Source organism: Vicugna pacos, chromosome 16 (genome assembly GCF_048564905.1).
Source record: "Vicugna pacos chromosome 16, VicPac4, whole genome shotgun sequence".
Lineage (NCBI taxonomy): Eukaryota > Metazoa > Chordata > Mammalia > Artiodactyla > Camelidae > Vicugna > Vicugna pacos.
The window spans coordinates 2,260,481-2,266,652 of record NC_133002.1 but is presented as its reverse complement, the minus strand read 5'-3'; the positions used below and the strand labels follow the sequence as shown (position 1 = coordinate 2,266,652).

The window sequence follows — 6,172 nt, the reverse complement described above, 5'->3', positions numbered from 1 at the left end:
ATAAAATCCCACTGGACCAGGATTCAGAGGGCATGTTCACAACTGTCTACCACATTCACCTGTGTGTCCTCTGGAATGTCACTTTTCTCAACGTCTACTCCAAAGTCTCTAAAATGAAAGAATTAGAAAAAAGCAGCAGAGCATTAGATAGCAAAGTAAAATCCACGGACAACATTCACAATAAAACTAGATCAGGAGGTATCCCCATGGCCCCAACAAGTGAGCGAGGAAAATCCGCGCACACAGGCTGCATGTTCTCAGCATCTGTGAGGGAGGAAGCAGAGGGAAGAAATGAGGCACCTGACAGACCTGAAAAGAAGAAAAGAAAAAATAGCCAAGAGGTATTCTCTGGCAAGTAGGGCAGACCAATTCAGAAAGAGCAGCTGAAACTTCTAAAAGCCGAGAGTCACAACCGTAGGGACCAGAATGGTCTCAGTCACAGAAACTCTCAGAACCGACAAGCCAGAACCTCCTTCCATCATCACACGTCTCACACGGAAGAGAAACCCCTGGGAGTAATCCAGATGGGACAACAGAGACAAAGGAAACAGACGGCACAGCCAAACCAGTGGGGAGGACAGAGCTCGGAAACCTCGGGAAGCAGGAAACCTCATGCTTTGATACTATGTGAAAAGAACAGAAGAGGGGGAGGCGTGAATCACGCCCCCTTCTAAAAGTTCAGCGAGACTACTTTCACATAAAAATGAGCACCTGAAGACGCTCAAGGGAAAATGCAATACAAAGTTGTTATAAGTCCTCTTCTCGTCTCTTCGCCATCCTGTGTGCAACTGTTTGCTCCTTGCCCTGTCTTCTCACAAGACGTTCAGGATCAAGTGGTTCCGGGCCAAGAAACTAAAGCAGAATCGTCCCGTTTCCTCAGTGGATTCGAATGAAAACTGGTAATAAAATCAGGTACAACTCCAAGAGAAGACATTGGAGAAGACCCAGGCTGGGTCTGTAAGGAACCCCGCCCATGAGGTGGCACACGTATTTATGCTGTGTGAATGTCACTTGCTTCGTACCACATCACTCGGAAAACATCACTCCTATCCGAATGGCTGGATGTGTTTAATTGGGAAAATGATTTTTCTCTTTGTGTCAGTGTTTCTGCCCCAGTGCTCTGGCTCAATAATAAAGATGTGTGAAATTTTGTTGGAAAAAAACAAACAAAAAACCCCCCAAAAACAAAGTTGTTATGAGAAATGGAAGACTGAAAAATAGAACAGTATTCCAAAGACAATGAGATCACACCGGAAAGACATGTTCGCCAAACGGATCAAAACGATAACCCAGGGGATCTAAGGCTTATCCAAATTTTCCCACTTATTGCAAATAAAGGCTAAAATCTGAAGGCTCTGAGAAGAGGACAACAACAGGTAGTCTAGGGGAGGAAGTCAGAACTTGAAAAACAACCAACATGGTGGCTGGCTCCCTGATAACTTTTCCCTTCCATAGCTACTGGCTTACACTCCAGAGACCCGGAAGTGTACAAGGCGAGGACATGGACAAAAAAGCCTAACGAAAGCCTTCTTTTTGTGGCCAGAGGACTGCAGGACTGGGAATACGTGGGGAGATACCCATTTTGTTCCCTTTCTCTTTTTCTTCTGCTCCTCCCCCAAGTAAAGCCCAGTCTGGAGCTACAGTCCTGCAGCAGCTGCACAGGCACTTAAAACTCTGAACAAAAATCCTCTCTAGCCAGAAGACCTCAATAAACAGGTTCTTGGAGTCCAAACAGAGGGAGGGAAATTCTCATTTTTTTCTTTCTTTACTTTCACCACTTTACCCCAAGGCAGATCCAGTCGTTGGAAGTTTATGACAACACAGGGAGGGTAAAACTCTGGCTTTGTAAACAGAGCCCCAGGGAAAGGGGCCGTGAGGAGCCAGAAGGCATAAATCACGGAGAGAAAGGGTAGAACTGACTTCCAGCAGCAAAGGCTTTGAGAACTGAGGTAGCATGTAGACCACCACTGAAGTCCCGGACTGACCACTAGGTGGCGCACGCATGGCGCAGACCCAAATAGCACTGCAAGGGCTTTGAAAAGTCGGTTGACATTGGAACCACACCTTCACATCAGATAGGTCAGGACTTACAGGGCTGACAGCTAAAACAAACAAAATCGCTGTACACCTGAAACTAACATAGTAAATCAACTACACGTCAATAAAAAAATAAAATAAATCACAATCATGGTTGAGTTCGCGCATGGTCAGAGTTCACCTCGGAGATGTATCTGGACCTAGTGATCTAGACCCACCACCTTCCCACCTCTTCAGGGTCTCACTTCCTTGTTTGTATGTGTGTGTGCGTTTTCCCTCCCATTTTCTGCTTTAAATGTCACCCTTTGCTGGAGAAAATGGGAGTTAACAGGAGCTCAAGAGCTCTTAGTTCCCTGGGCAACCACCCAGGACTGGTTTTCCTTATCCAAAGGCTCAGCTCATTCCTGCTTTAAATTTGAGGCTATTTTATGGATTCACAAAACTTTTGCATCTGTCCTCGGATATGTGCCTCTCCTGTCTCCCTGCCATCCAGTATCTTTCAGAGATTGTCTTTGCTCATGGAGTCAGACTTACTCTTTTAAAATCTGCCTTACTCAAGATTGAAGATATGTGACCAAGTTTCAATCCTTTCCCCAAAATGCTCCAAAAAGTGATTCGGCCACATTCTCCCCAAGATTTCCACCACTTATACCCTGGACCATGCTTCTTTGTAGCCCAGATTTGAGTGCGAAGTATTAGAGCTCTGTCCTTTTCTTTAAAATTCCACCTTCCCATCCCACCCTGCCCCATTCTTGTTTCTTCCCTCCAACTAAGTCCTTCTAACCCAAAAATGGTCAGAGGAGAAGGAAGTAGAAGCCACAACATCCACTCAGTCTGGAGGAAATTCTCTTGGAGGGACTCAGATTATTTGTGGTGTGATCAGATAAGCGTTGGACCAGGAGCCAAAAAGCCGGGATTCTTGCCATGGTTCTGCCACAAACAAGCCATATAACCTTGAACAGAGGATAAAGTCATGGAATTTTGAAGCTCTATGAAGCCTTAAGAGATCTAATCCAACTTTCTACTTTCACATATGTAGAAACTGAGGCCTAGAAACATAATATAACCTACGCCAAGTCACGTGATTGGTTAATGGCATAGCTAGGTCTTACACAAGGACTATGACTCCAATGCCCTTTCCATCACCCCTTGCTGAATGTCTCCACCCCTCAACCACACAATGGGCACAGGGAGGATTCTACATGAGAACAGATGAGCTAATGCTGCTGAAGGAATATGGAAAACAGAAACTAGTATTCAGATGAGAGGTTATTAACGTCATTGACAATCCCTCCTGAAAACTGACTCACTTCTGTGCCCCAGTGGAAGGTCAGAACCCAAGGGAGGTCTAAGCTGGCTCGTCCACCTCCCCTGGGGCCCATAAACTTTTAATGGAAACTCCGGGCAGAGAGCCATGGCCACTGGAGTTAATAAGGCTCATTGGAACCACTTTAAAAGTTGTTTTGTTCAAAAATGCCTACCTTAAATACCCAGATCTCAGTAACAAATATGTTGAGGGATATGGGGTTATGGATGTGTACCCTCTTCCTTTCTCTATTTTATAAATTGATTACAATGTGATTGATTATTTTAGCACATTTCACCTGGTCTATTGTGGGCATTTGGCAAACTTTTGAAAAGTATGGAATTAATCATTTGAAATGAAATTTCTTGAAGAGTTACAGAGCAGTGAGAGGCAGTTCTGGGTACACCCCTATGTTCAATGCTGGGAATACAGAAATGAGACATACATTCTGCTTTCAGGGTGATGGGGAAAACAGACCCAGAAACACATAAATGCACTTCAGACAGGTGCTCTTCTAGGGGGATGCTCAAAGGTGAAAGGGCGGAGCAACTAACCATGCCTGAGACAGAGGGGGAGACTTCCCAGAGGAGGTGACATATGAACAAAAGGGAAGTTTTTATGTGTAGACAAAAGTGTGTTTCTGGCAGGGAGAACAGAGGCCCAGAGATGTAATAGCACAGTAGACACTGCAGGAACCCTGAGTGCACAGAAGAAGTGGTAGGGACCAGGTTAATGAATTTAGATTTTATCCTGTGGGGCATGAGAATCCAGTGGAGGACGTCATGCAGATGAAGGTCTCTATGGCAGTGGGAAGGAGGAGACAGGGGAGAGTTGAGAGGATGGACATTGCAGGTGCAGCTCCTTTGCTTTTCATGCCCCATCGTTATCTCAGAAAAGACTTAGTAAGGGCTGTTAATGGGCTGTCAATTTCCTGTACCTCTGACTCATCCCATCCCAGCTTCGAAACCCTTAAAGATGTGAGAAAGGTACAAAGAAGAGAGGAGAAAGGGAAAAGGATATGGGGAGCTAAGAAAAGAAAGAGGAGGACAAACAGGTAATTAAGGAAAATCAGGGAGTCAAAGCCAATGAGCCAACGGGGACCCATGGCTCAGTGATATCAAGACACTGGTTCAGTGAGTCAGTGGTGCCCTTGGCCTATTCCTCACGAGCCTAGACAGCCCTCGTGACTTCAGTCATCATACATGTTCTCAAACAATCTCATTGAAAGGCTGGAGATAAGGAAAGGGAGTGGGACAAGACCTTTCTCCCTCTGAATCTCTTGCCTCTAATCAGGGAAGAGAAATCTTTCCCCAGCACTCCCCAGTGAACACCCCTGTGTCTCATTGGTCAATACTAGCTAGATCACATGACCACTCCTACATACCAAGTGGCTTGGAAACACAAATACCTGGCCTTTTCAGCTACTTCGGTAGGAAACAGGAAAGGGCAAGGGATTTGGAATGGAAGTGCTGGGTGGGCAGCTTGCCATGTTGTCGTAAAGTACCCAGCAACAAGAATGAACGTGATGGACCAAAAGCGAGAGCATTTCTTGAGAATGACACAAAGTCCATCTTGTACAGAAAAATTCCTATAATACCAGGGGTCAGAAACTCGAGCATGGATAACGTAATTGAGGGGATACAGGTGGGAACTTCCCTGACTAAAAGAGGACTTGGTTTCATCTCTCTCCTTAACCCACTGCAAAACGTTAGCATTTAACATAAAGGCAAGAAACCAAGATTACTCTTAGGAGAAATAACAGGCTTAGAAAAATAGAGCTTAACATACTGGCACTTGGGAGTTCTCCCTTGTATTACTGATTTCTTACCTGATTCCCTGAAGTAAAACCTATCTGTATAAAAGTCCTGCCTATACATAGAGGTTCCAGTCAACATTTTAGTGCCTTACTCTTAAATAGATATAGACAATCAAGGATCAACAGGCATTTAAGGAAGTCTTCCAAGATGAAAGAATGCAAACAAAATAAGTAGAAAATTTAATGGAAAGAAAACAAAAATGATGCAAGAAACTAAAGAAACCTTGGGAAAAAAAACCCTCCAGTTCATATAATTAGTATCTTCAGAGAGAGACAAGATGATATAGTATCTATAAAATAAGAAGAAGAAAAAATAGAAAACAAGAAATAACTCTTAGAAATTCAAACCTCAAAAGAGCGATTAGAAGATAAAGTGAAAATTACTTCTGACTGTAGAATAAAGAATTAAGCGGTAAACAACTGGAGAGGAAACATAAGAGGCTTAGAAATTAATTCACTAGGAAGTCCCAAAAGAATGGCAATTACAGAGGTGAAAAAAACAATCAAAGAAACAATACAAGAAATTTCCAAAATTCAAAGAGCTCACCGAAGACCAGCAGAAGAAACAAAACCCACATCAGTTCACTGTAAACTTTCAAAATACTGAGGACAAAAAGGAGGTCCTAAAAGCCTCCAAAGATAAGGAACAGGCCACCCATGAAAGAAGCAGAACAGCTTCAGACTTAAAAAGCAAACTGGATGCTAGAGGAAAACCAAGAAATGCCTTTAACTTTCAGGGGAAATTATTTTCAGTCTACAGTTCCAATCTCAGCCAAAACATCAATGAAGTGTGAGGGACCGATGAAAGCACTCTGCAATGGACTGAGCTTCAGTTCCCCTAAAATGATTATGTTGAAATTCAAAACCCAGAGTGATGGTTATCAGGAGGTAGGGCCTTCGGAAGGTAATTAGGTCATGAGCGTGGTGCCCTCATGAATGGGGCTAGTGCCCTTATATAAAGGACCCCAGAGAGTTCTCTGCACTGCTTCCGCCGTGTAAGGACCCGGAGAGAA

The 6,172-nt window shown here is 43.9% G+C and overlaps 1 pseudogene; it reads left to right on the top strand.

Moving 5' to 3' along the window:
- Nucleotides 1-206: 206 nt before the first annotated feature.
- LOC102546129 (large ribosomal subunit protein eL39-like) lies at nt 207-961 on the top strand (annotated as a pseudogene).
- Nucleotides 962-6,172: the final 5,211 nt, after the last annotated feature.